The 13,173-nt window shown below is 39.6% G+C and overlaps 1 long non-coding RNA gene across 3 annotated transcripts in view; it reads right to left on the bottom strand.

The window, feature by feature from the left end:
* LOC115089686 overlaps nt 1-13,173 on the bottom strand; it is a 117,013-nt gene that overhangs the window by 92,540 nt on the left and 11,300 nt on the right. For 2 of the 3 annotated variants that reach the window (XR_003856205.1, XR_003856203.1), the window contains exons 2-3: nt 7,562-7,643; nt 3,091-3,175 (exon numbers count right to left, since the gene is read on the bottom strand). This is a non-coding gene — a long non-coding RNA (uncharacterized LOC115089686). The remainder of the gene's footprint in view (nt 1-3,090; nt 3,176-7,561; nt 7,644-13,173) is intronic. The other variant, XR_003856204.1, reaches the window with a different exon arrangement.

Here is a 13,173-nt window from a genome sequence, read left to right as displayed (position 1 = left end):
TTGATAAGACAGGCGAAGAGAGAATTTGAAATGAAGTTGGCCATAGAGGCCAAAAACTCATAATAAAAACTTTTTAAAATATATCCGAAGCAAGAAACCTGTGAGGGAGTCAGTTGGACCACTAGATGACCGAATGGTTAAAGGGGCCCTTAGGGAAGATAAGGCCATTGCAGAAAGACTAAATGAATTCTTTGCTTCCATGTTTACTAATGAGGATGTTGGTGAGATACCAGTTCGATGGTTTTCAGGGGTGATGAGTCAGACGAACTGAACGAAATCACTGTGAACCTGGAAGATATAGCAGGCCAGATTGACAAACTAAAGAGTAGCAAAGCCCACTTGTTTTGAAAGACTCCTTTGTTGATGCATTAGTTCTTTAGCTCATGCATTACTCATGTTTATGCCCATCAACACTGTTCTCTGTTACCTGTATATCCCAATTTAGCCTACCCTCTTTTTTAGCTATTCCCAACATTTATTCACGTTATTTTGACGAGTTATTGTTGTCTATTTAATATTTAATATATATGTTCTTATGTTCAGAAACCGCGACAGTTTTGTTCTATGGAAACCGACCTGATTCGATATTTGTATCGAGAATGTCGGTATACAAAAATCCTAAATAAATAAACAAATAAATAAATCAATCAATCACTTGGACCGGATGGTATGCATCCTAGGGTACTGAAGGAACTAAAAAATGAAATTTCTGATCTATTAGTTAAAATTTGTAACCTATCATTAAAATCATCCATTGTACCTGAAGACTGGAGGCTGGCCAATGTAACCCCAATATTTAAAAAAGGCTCCAGGGGCAATCCAAGTAACTATAGACCAGCGAGTCTGACTTCAGTGCTGGGAAAAATAGTGGAAACTATTCTCAAGATCGAAATCTTAGAGCATATAGAAAGACATGGTTTAATGGAACACAGTCAACATGGATTTACCCAAGGCAAGTCTTGCCTAACAAATCTGCTTCATTTTTTTGAAGGGGTTAATAAACATGTGGATAAAGTGAACCGGTAGATGTAGTATATTTGGATTTTCAGAAGGCTTTTGACAAAGTCCCTCATGAGAGGTTTCTAAGAAAACTAAAATGTCATGGGATAGGAGGTGATGTCCTTTCGTGGATTACAAACTGGCTAAAAGACAGGAAACAGAGAGTAGGATTAAATGGTCAATTTTCTCAGTGGAAAAGGGTAAACAGTGGAGTGCCTCAGGGATCTGTATTTGGACCAGTGCTTTTCAATATATATATAAATGTTCTGGAAAGGAATAAGACGATGATGATACAAAATTATTCAGAGTAGTTAAATCACAATTGGATTGTGATACATTACAGGAGAACCTTGCAAGACTGGAAGATTGAATACTGTGTACAATTCTGGTCACCACATCTCAAAAAAGATATTGTTGCGATACTGAAGGTACAGAGAAGGGCAACCAAAATGATAAAGGGGATGGAACAGCTCCCCTATGAGGAAAGGCTGAAGAGGTTAGGGCTCTTCAGCTTTGAGAAGAGACGGCTGAGGGGGGATATGATAGAGGTTTTTAAGATCATGAGAGGTCTTGAATGAGTAGATGTGAATCGGTTATTTACACTTTCGGATAATAGAAGGACTAGGGGCATTTCATGAAGTTAGCAAGAAGCACATTTAAGACTATTCGGAGAAAATTCTTTTTCACTCAATGTACAATTAAGCTCTGGAATTTGTTGCCAGAGGATGTGGTTAGTGCAGTTAGTGTAGCTGGATTCAAAAAAGGATTGGATGAGTTCTTGGAGGAGAAGTCCATTAACTGCTATTAATCAAGTTGACTTAGGGAATACCCACTGCTATTAATTGTATCAGTAGCATGGGATATTCTTGGTGTTTGGGTAATTGCCAGGTTCTTGTGGCCTGGTTTGGCCTCTGTTGGAAACAGAATGCTAGGCTTGATGAACCCTTGGTCTGACCCAGCATGGCAATTTCTTATGTTCTTATGTTCCCTCTCAGTCTGCTACTTTATTGGATGGACTGGGAGGGAACTAGGCAAAAGCAGAATCTCATTACCGCATGTGGGTTAAGAAATTCCTCAAGTGCATGAGTGGGCACCCATGCGCAAGCCGATACAAAATCAAGTGCACACGTGGGCGCGGATATCAGATTTTCTAACATGTGAGCATCGCTGCATGCATGTTAGAAAATCAGTGCGTTCATGTGCGCCCGCATGCGACTTTGAAAATGTATCCCTTAATTTTTAAGTTTCTTCAGAACCCTGCGGTGCATACCATCCAGTCCAAGTGATTTGCTGCTCTTTACTTTCTCAATCTGGCCCACTACATCTTCCAGGTTCACAGTGATTTGGTTCAGTTCATCTGACTCATCATCCTTGAAAACAGTCTCCGGAACCGGTATCTCCCCAACATTCTCAACAGTAAACACAGAAGCAAAGAATTCATTTATTCTTTCTGCAATGTCTTTATCTTCCCTAAGAGCCACCTTTAACCCCTTGGTCATCTAACAGTTTAACTGACTCCCTCACAGATTTCCTGCTTTGGATATATTTAAAAATGTTTTTATTATGAGTTTTTGCCTCTACAGCCAACTTCATTTCAAATTCTCTCTTAGCCTGTCTTGTCAATGTTTTACACTTAACTTGACAATGCTTATGCTTTATCCTATTTTCTCCAAAATCCCTTGCTCTGGATTTGTATTTCGTTTCAGAAAAACTTTTACTACTAATTTAAACTAAGGCAAAAGAAAATTAGCTCTTGCACTATATTCAACCCCCTGAAATAATATATCAGACTAAGTAAATTGCACTATCATGTAAATTTATATATATTGAGTTAAGCTATAAACATAGCCTCAGTTGTTAACTGCTTTTTGTACAATGGCATTAAATATTTTTAACCAGTGCAATTAGCTGGTACAACAGAGATCAGGCTAAATAAGGTAATATTTTAAAAAGTGGAAAGGATTACTTTAATTTTATTAAATCTCAATATATATAGATCAGTCTCCTTTCATGCCATTGTGTAAACTTCCCCTCCTCTTCCCCACCCACTCCCCAAAAAACATCTGATTTTGTTTGTCATCTGCACATTACCTGGAACTAAAGCAAGGATGATATCAATTGGGTATCAAAAGATGAAGAGGCTCCAATGGGCTACTTCAGCAGGTTCTGTTGAGTTCTGAGTGTAGTAAACAAGGAAGAGTTTTAGAAAGTTACAGAGAGCTGATGCACACAGTTTCTTAAGACATTTTAATTAATTCTCCTCCTTAAAATAAAAATAGAGATTACTGCAGATTTTCCAAATTTTGTTCTTTTTTTCTGAGTAAGGCCTTCTGGTACGTTCAGTATTGATAATATTTTGTCAACAGATCATGGGTGCCTGCCTAGAGGTCGGTCTGTGTGTGTGTGTATGTGTGTGACAGAGAATGGGTGCTTGCCTGGGAGTCTGTGTGTGTGTGAGAGAGAGAGAATGGGTGCCTGCTTGGGGGTCTGTCTAGCTATGTGTCTGTGAGAGAGAGAGAGAGAGAGAGAGAAGGGGTGCCTGCTTGGGAGTCTGTCTGTGTGAGAGAGAGAGAGAGAGAGAGAGAGAGAATGGGTGCCTGCTTGGGGGTCTGTCTGTGTGAGAGAGAGAGAGAGAGAGAGAGAATGGGTGCCTGCTTGGGGGTCTATCTGTGTGTGTGAGAGAGAATGGGTACTTCCTGTAGGTCTGTCTGTGTATGTGAGAGAATGGATGCCTGCCTGGGGGTTTGTACATGTGTGTGTGTGAGAGAGAGAATGAGTGTCTGCCTGGTGTCTGTGTGTGAGATAATGAATGGGTGCCTGTCTGGGTGAGAGCCTGTGTGTATGAGGGAATCCGGGGGGGTAAGAACATTTGAGTGCGTGGTGGAGAGGGTCTTAGAGCCTGTGTGGGTGTGTTTAAGAGCATGTATGTGTGTGCATGTGACAGTATATGTGTAAGAAAGAATGAACTTGTGAGTGTGTGAGAGAGAGAGACAGAGGATAAAGTTTGTGTGTGTCCCTTTTCCTCAATAATCTCAGGGTGACTAGAAATCAAGAGTTCCTAGGTATGGACTGCAGGGGCTTTTTTAAAATCCTTATTAGTTTTTTTTTGTTTTGTTTTGTTTTAAGACCTTATTTATAATTTTCCAACCAATTAGAGCCAACCAGCTGGTAAGGTACTAACAAGAAACAACAAGCAACATTAGAAATTCCCTCTGTTTCCCAACCTCCCCACTCCCTCCCCCCGACACCGACAGGTCCTTTTCTAGAGTAGCAGAAGCATACAGTCTCAGGAGCCAGAGTCACTTTCCTTAAGAATGAGTGTATGGCGACCACCCCATGGAGTGTCCTACCCAAGGGTTGCATTTGAGCTTAACTGCCCCAGTGGTGCTATGAGAAGAACAATGAATCGTTGAGTAATACTTGAATAATGTGCATGGTACTTCATCGTCGCAGGGCTAGTAAGTCATTCTGTGCCTTAACACTTAGTGATGTTACCATAGGTAGGCTTGTCAGATTTCTAAGAATGAGACATATGCACATGAGGAAGGTCTGCACGCCATCAAGTGTTCAAAAAACGCCATTTTATGTAGTCTTAATCGCCAGTATGTTATAGAAGGAAGCTCAGCAACTGTCCAGTAATCCAAAATCGATTTCTTAATCAGGAGGATTATTGAGGAAAAGAAAGACCACATCACTCCCACCCTCATTGATCTCCATTGGCTCCCCATTCACTCACGAATCATCTACAAGACCCTTACCCTCATCCACAAAAGTATTACTAACGAACATTACAACTGGCTAAACCCACCATTCCTCCCTCGTACCTCCACAAGACCCACCCGTTCCTCTCTCCGTGGAACTCTTATTCCTCCTTCCATAAAATCCACGAGACTCATCTCCACCACCAATAGAGCCCTTTCCCTCGCAGGCCCCTCCCTTTGGAATTCTATGCCGCTTGACCTACGCACCGAAACCTCCACACCCACCTTCAAAAAGAAACTCAAAACCTGGCTCTTCCTCCAAGCATACCCCCAATCATCATCATCACCTAATAACACTCTAACCCTACCATCATCTCTTACCAACACCCCCCAATCAGAACCTACACCCAACACCTACCCCCTCTAACCCCCTAAGGAATTACTAATGTCTCATTTAACCTTTTGCATAAAAAGAATGTTACTTTGTACAACCTCACATATAACCTCACTTCGACGACTGTTGTTTTCGCGCTTATACAATTTTGTATATAACCAGTGTACATACCAATTGTTCCTCCAATCCCTGTACATATCTTATCCTTATGTGTCTCTGTTTCACCCTCCCCCTGCCCCCTCCCTTGTCTCGACTACCTACTATCCCTCCCTCCCCTAAGTTATTTAGTTACTTGCTCTGTTACTGCGTTTATTTTGCATACTGTTTTTTGTAAAGGCATTGCCTATATATCTATTGGTTGTAAGTTACTTGTAAACCGGCACGATGTGCAAACGGTTGTCGGTATATAAAATCACTTAATTAAATAAATAAATAAATAAATAAATAAATAAATAAAATCATCCCCTGTAAAGGTGTGATGATGTCGGTAAGTCCTCTAGGTTTTCAAATAGATACAAAAGAGAAGATTCTGGGGTCATCACAAGAAGCAGATGGCTTAAGAAACCCAGGACTGCCCTCCAGATCTTATGCAATATAACACAATCCCAGAAACAATGGAGGAAAGTACCCGAGCAGCATTACATTTTATACAGCAATTGGAACTTATTATTTTCGCCTTAAAAGCCCATGTAGTAGGTACATTCATACCCCAAAAGAATTTAAAGTGTAAGTCTCGAAATACTAAATAGCACATTTTCAGAGACTCCTTTAAGATACACAAAACAATCTTTTAGCATATCTTTAGTTTTAATTAGTAGCTGTTATTTGATATGTGTGCTATTTTGAAATATTTTATTGGTGCATGGGAAATTTTTTAAAAAGTATATGAATTTAATAGATGTTATTCTATTTGTCAGTAGTTCTAAACTAATTTTTCTTTTATTAGTATGATTCTACTATTATAATTGATGCTTTATGTTTCTTGATTTTGTTTTATGAGGAATAGTGGTTCTGTTTTTCCATTGTTACACACACAGTCTTGCTTACTGGGGTTTCCATTTCAGTTTTTGTCTGCATATTGCTGGTTCTATTTTGTGATCCTTTAATCTGTATTTGATGAGGGTCTGTCTCTGCTCTGCACAAGTGACCAAAGTGAGAGATTTTTCTACCATAAGGTGTCTGTGTAGGGATCTATAGCAATTGGGTTTGTTTCGTTTCCCCAGTAGGTGATGTATTGGTATTCTGGGACCTAGTGTAATATTTACAGTGCTTTTTCACAGATAAGGTTCTTGTTGTTTCAGTTCTTGGTGTTACTACTGTTACGGTATGCTAAGGTTGCTGTATAGATTTTGAGTGCCTTTTTTGTGGGGTTTTGTGTTGGTTCACAATGTGTCTGGAAAGAGTTTGCGCTGTTATTACTGCGAGATGCCTATCTGGATATAGTGTGGTATCTGCCTCTCTTTGTGTTTGTCTGTATCTGATTACTCCTTTCAGCAACCTGAAGAGAATCAAAACTGGAATTTTGAGCTTCTAGTTGGCAGTGTGATTGCCTGCTATTTGGCAAATGGTTCAACAACTGATTGGTTGGTGAAAGACTGACAAATATACGGTGTGTATAGATATATATATATACACACACACCGTATATATATATAGTAACCCAATTATTAGGCAATATTATGCTTCTTATTGTGCCTGTGTAATACTAATACCAAAAAACACTCCCTACAAAGTGAAGTAAAAGCACAATTTTTGTTTTTCAAATTCCTCTTTTATTGGATCTATGAAAAATCACACACAACAAATATCAATATTTGAAACATTCATAAAATTACAATGAACCTTCATATTTCATCAATATATCTCATTATAACCTCACTCTCATTAAAATCACTTCTAATTCATACTCATCCATAACAAACATATCCATACACATTCACAATTTGTGCAAATTTACATTTAAACTCTCCAAGCAGAAATTATATGATGTTAATCTCAAATCTTTCTAATTATTAACATTTATGTTAACATTCATGTAAACATTCCTTCTGTTTACAATCTTCATTGATTCCAGCAAAAATTACAAAGGTACCAACATTTATATTTGTAGTTCTAATTAATCCCAATTCTAATTAATCCCAACCGGGCCCGCGTTTCACCTTCCGGCTTATTCAGGGGAATTTAAAGTGATTAAACCACACATGATCTATTTATCACAACAATCATATGAATTCTTGCCGTTTTAATAGAGGCACCAATGAACTTCCTTAAATCTCCAACTGTTTATTGCACTTAGCCAATTTCTGCATTTAAATCATCTGTATTAAAAACACAATACTTCATGTCAAAAAAATTCTTTATCTAATAATTTATATCAAATTCTAAAAAAATTTTTAACTACTATTTTTTATTGAATATATTCAAAATCCTTGTTGACTGTGATTTATATGCTTCTACAAGATATTACCTGTATCTACTTCTGTGTACCGCTGTCCTAACTTCTCCCGATAATGGTCACTCTTATTTTCTCTCATGTTCCTTGTCTTGAACTAAATGTAAATGAATCAACATTATATTAACATCACTCTTCATGATTTAACCACATTCTCTGAGGGAACCAAATAATTCCCTCATCATCACAGGACTACTGACCTTCACCACCATCCCATACTGTCCCTATTTATTACAAAACCCACTACCGTTATTTCACAGCCAACTTACCCTCAGACACCATATTCACTGCTGCTTTAACTCTCCTACTTACTTCAACACAGCAACAGCGGAAGAATCAATTTCCTACAATATCATTCATCTTCTTTTGTTCTTTCCCACTTCAAACTTTCATTGAAACCATAGTCTCTAGTGAAGTCTGGAAACCAAAAATATCCGCCTTAATCCTTAGCAAACACCTTGTACTGAATCCCTCAAATCTATATGCCCAAATGCCAAAATACTAACCCACTCCTCACCTCCTAATCGGGCCGATACAGTAAAGACCACACAGGCCACTCTCCTGTGCACACGATTCTGTATTTAAATGAGGCCCGGCAGTAAAAACAGGCAAAATGGTGTCGGTTCTCGAGCCCGCTGATAGCCACGGGCTGGGAAACCGGATGCCGGCAAAATTGAGCGTCTGGTTTTCAACCCAACAGCTGCGGGCCGACTTCAAATTTTTTTTTTTTTTTACTTTTTTTTACCCTTCGGGACCTCTGAATTAATATCACCATGATATTAAGTCAGAGGGTGCACAGAAAAGCAGTTTTTACTGCTTTTCTGTGCACTTTCCCAGTACCCGAAGAAATTAGCGCTTACCTTTGGGTAGGCGCTAATTTCTGAAGCAAAATGTGCGGCTTGGCTGCACATTTTGTTTTCTGAATCACGTGGGAATACCTAATAGGGCCATCAACATGCATTTGCATGTTGCGGGCGCTATTAGGTTCGGGGGATTGGATGCGCGTTTTCGGCCCCTTACTGAATAAGGGGTAATGCTAGCGCGTCGAAAATGCACGTCCAATGGCGGGTTAACAGTGCGCTCCGTCGGAGTGCACTGTACTGTATCGGCCCGTATTTTAATTTTCAAACACTCACTTCTACTTCCCTAGCCATTATACAGGCTTAGGAAAACCATCAAATAACCTTAAATAACAAAACCAAGAACTCACTTACTCGCCTCCACCAGTTGATTCAGAACATCTCCTTCCCTTCCGCTTACGATCTTACAGACGCGGTGAACGTACACCGTCACCCGTTCTTTAAAAACTAACCATCTGATTGCATTCTGACCAATCCCTGTTACATAGAAACAGAGAAACATAGAAGTGACGGCAGAAGAAGACCAAACGGCCCATCCAGTCTGCCCAGCAAGCTTTCAGACCTAATTGTTTTCATACTTATCTGTTACTCTGACCGCTGAAGTCAGGGCCCTTATTGGTAACTTTTTGGTTCCAATTCCCTTCCACCCCCACCACTGATGTAGACAGCAGTGCTGAAGCTGCATCTAAGTGAAGTATCTAGCTAATTGGTTTGGGGTAGTAACCGCCGTAATAAGCAAGCTACTCCCACGCTTGTTTACCCTGCCTATGCAGGGTAAAGTTTAGTTCCCTCCCATTAGACCCGTATAGTACACACCCACCCTATCTGCCAATACCAAGCCTCCTCTATTGTTCACCTGGCTGTAAGCCTCCGTGTGGAAGTCTTTTAATAAAATGCTTCCCATTCAATCTTTGAGTTCAACCCGTGGGGAATTAAAGTACCCCATTGGAAAATAAATCTTTGCTCTTGCTGCCTTAATAATAATGAGACATTTCCACCCCGGGGACACGACAACTGCTTTAGAACACTAAATTTCAATTGTTCTATCGTGTGTGATGCCTCCTGCCAATGACGGACTAGAGGCGCTTCCAATTTACCAGGTCGTATACAGCTTCTGTGCTGGATAATACGCATTCTTATTGGCAGGATGGTGTGTCCAATAAACAGTTTCAAACACGGACATTGAATCACATACACTACCTTACTGGAACCACAGTCAAACCTACCCCTCAGTTCAAACGGATATGGAATAAATTCATGTGTGAACACTGTACCCTCCATTACATATGGACAAACTGAACACCTGGCACAACACTTCTGTCCTCCATCTTCTTGAATAATCTCTTTTACCACCGATGATACCAATAAATCTTTTAAATTACGGCCCCTGGTTTTTGCAAATATTGGTACAGTTTGCAAAGCCAGATATAAAGATAATATTGGCCAATGCAGAGAATGATTTTTTGAATATGATGGGTCCTTGATGAAAACGGTAATACACAAACTAACGAACCCAATTCTGATTTTTGTTTCGGTTTAAGCAACAGCTCTCGATTAGCATATAGATCCCGCTTGAATGCTTGCTTGATAACCTTTTTGGGGTAACCTCTAGAAATAAAATTAGCTTGCATCTCTAACGCCTGTCTTTTGTACTCTCCAACTCCATCACACAAACGTCTTAAACGCAAAAACTGTCCTATAGGAATATTGTCTCGCAAATTTAGAGGATGGAAACTCCTATAGTGTAATAAATGGTTTCTGTCTGTTGGTTTAGTGAAAATTGTTGTTACCAACTTGCCTTGATCTTTGTATACTTTTAAATCTAAAAAAGAAATTGATGTTTTATGACTTGTAAGAGTGAACTGCAGATTAACATCTAATGTGTTAAGCCATATAACAAAATCTTTCCAAGCTCTTTCCGACCCCCTCCACACAAAAAAGATGTCATCTATAAATCACATCCATGTTTGAATGTTCTGCCAGTATTCAGATGTATACACTTGAGTCCTTTCAAATTCAGAAACATATAAACATGCCAGCGATGGGGCCATTGTGGCTCCCATCGCTGTTCCCTTAATTTGTTTATAATATTGATCTTTGTATTTAAAGTAGTTTTCTGTTAAAGCCAAAGAGGCCAGTTCTGTAATAAAATTAGCTTTTTCATCAGACATATCCTGCGCTAACAATAACTGTTTGACCAATACTAATGATGCTGCTTGTGGAATGTTCGTATACACGGCAGTAACATCTAAAGTTGCCAAAAAGGTATGTGCGTCAACAGCTTGTACTGATTGTAATTTCAAAATGAAATCTGCAGAATCCCTAATGTACGACTGGCTCAATTTGACTAAAGGACTTAGAAAAGTGTTTACATATTTAGACAAAGGTTCTAAGATGGATTGAATACCAGACACTATCGGCCGTCCAGGCGGCGGAACTAACGATTTGTGAATTTTAGGGACTGTATAGAATACTGGAATGGATGGATGTAATTCAGTCAAGAAATCTTGTTCCTTAGGTGTAATGAATATGAATATATATATATATATATATATATATATATATATATATATATATATATATATATACAGACACACACTCTCACACATGTACATTATATATAATTATATACATGATGTAATCCAACTTTGGTGGGTGGGGGGGGGGGGGGGTCCAACAAATTGAATGGATGGAAGGAAAAAAGAGGAGGCACATGCTGGGGATGAGGGTGGAGGTGAAGAGGCAGAGAAGAGGATGCTGAGGGAAGGGGGAAGGAATGATCGTTGAAGGGTGAAAGAGGCAAAAGGTAGATGCAGGGGAAGGAGGCAGATACCAAGGGGAATGAGGCAAAGGACATACACTTGGGAATGGGTGGAAAAGGCAGTGGCCCACATGCTAGAGAAGAAAGTAATAAAGGGTATTTTTGTGGAAAGAGATAAGAATGGAAAAGAAGGTATTATGCGGATGATTACAAACATCGCAATGGGGTGGGCCACCAGGGCCCTGGCTCCATTAACTTTCAAGCGACACCATCCCAGAAGTTCTCCCAGAAACACTACATAGCTCTTTGAAAGTTTGAGCCATATGGGTACCAGTTTTTTCGCACAGAGTCCTGCAAGAACAACACGAGAATGCAGGTACTCACATGGATCAAATTTGTAGGGAGCTATGTGGTGTCTGCAGGAACACAGGAGTGGCTTGCTGGGGAAGAGGAAGAAGGAAGGAAGGGGGGGGGAAGGAGGCAGGCAAGCTGTCTTGGGGGGCAAGCTATGAGAGGGAGGCATTGAGCTTGGCTGTGAGGGTGGAGTTGGGAACAGAGCTTTTCTGATTCATTTGGGTATTCCACTGCCCCTGTGGATGAGGGAAAGAGGTGAAAGGGATTGGAGACAAAGAAAAGGAATGGAAGGTTAGGAGAGAGGAAAATGGAGTGGATGGGTAGGTGAGAGCTAAAGGTTGTGAGAAAAGCTAGGGAGGAGTTAGAAGAGATGTTAATGAAGAGAAAAGAGTTGAAAGCTGACAAGAGAAAGATAATGAGAATGAATGAGAAAGAGAGAGCTTGGAATCCTAGTGGTGGGCTGGCAGCAGCAGTTAAGTGGTGAAGCTACTGCAGACACATGGTCCTTACCTTCCTTCTATAGGAGTTGTAGAAGAAATAACTTAGAGGGTGGAGGGGCATCTCCCCACCTCTGTCACAAGTTTGTAAAAATTATGTGTCAACAGTAGGGCACACACTCGATACAATTTGAAAGAATATCAGGCTTGGGATAATAAGAGAGTTTCTGGACATCTGAAAATAGCCCTTAGACATTTAAATGCTATCATTCCTACAATTAATGTACAAACACCAGTAAGAGTTTCCTAAAGATATATATCTGAAATATTAATCTTTTAAGAGGGAAATATCAAGGGGACATCTGAGGGTAAAACAGCATTTTGCACACAGAAATGGCCTTTTACAAAATTGCTTATATGTCATATAGGCACAGGAATTAGCAGATACGTTACTGGCAGCAGAGCTGGGGAAGGGTTTGGACTTACATACTCACTTTTCGGATTTTAAAAAGTATGCATGTAAATTTTCAGGAAAAATTTTGGAGTTTAGGAAGGAACGTATGCCAATAGTTTTGATAGTATAATTTTAAAAGTAGACTTATGCACTTAAGTTTGCTTTGAAAATTGGCGTAATTTTTTAATTTTAATTTTATTTTTATTAGCATTTCAAATATAGAGACTGCAATAGCACGTCATGGAAAACACAAGAACAGTATATAGTTACCATTATACTGGCAAAATCCAACTGCATATCAAACCATTTCTTGAATTACAATGAAATCTAGGGGAGAATCATTGCAAAAAGAGCAATACTTAACAATCAAAATAATAAGTAAAAAAAGGGGGTACAGATTATATTTCAATCCTCGGCTACTACTTGGTTGGCTTCACCAGGGGGCCGACAGGAATACTAGAAAAAACCCAATTAAGACAGCTCAAAGAATATATATCTGGCATTATCAATCTTCATCTCACATTTGCAGGGAAACCGTACAGTTATCTAAGCACCCAACTATCGTGCCGAGGACATAAAACCAGGAACTTTTCTGACGCTGCTGTGTTGCTCTAGAAATATCCGGATAGATCCAGACCTGGAAGAGTGGTCGAAGATATGGCAGCTGAGATTCAATGCCAAGAAGTGCAAAGTCATGCATATGGGGAGTGGAAATCCGAATGAACTGTATTCGATGGGGGGGGAAAGGCTGATGTGCACGG

The sequence above is a fragment of the Rhinatrema bivittatum genome, chromosome 4, assembly GCF_901001135.1.
Source record: "Rhinatrema bivittatum chromosome 4, aRhiBiv1.1, whole genome shotgun sequence".
NCBI lineage: Eukaryota > Metazoa > Chordata > Amphibia > Gymnophiona > Rhinatrematidae > Rhinatrema > Rhinatrema bivittatum.
The sequence above is the reverse complement of the archived record's forward strand: the minus strand, read 5'-3'. Positions and strand labels throughout refer to the sequence as shown.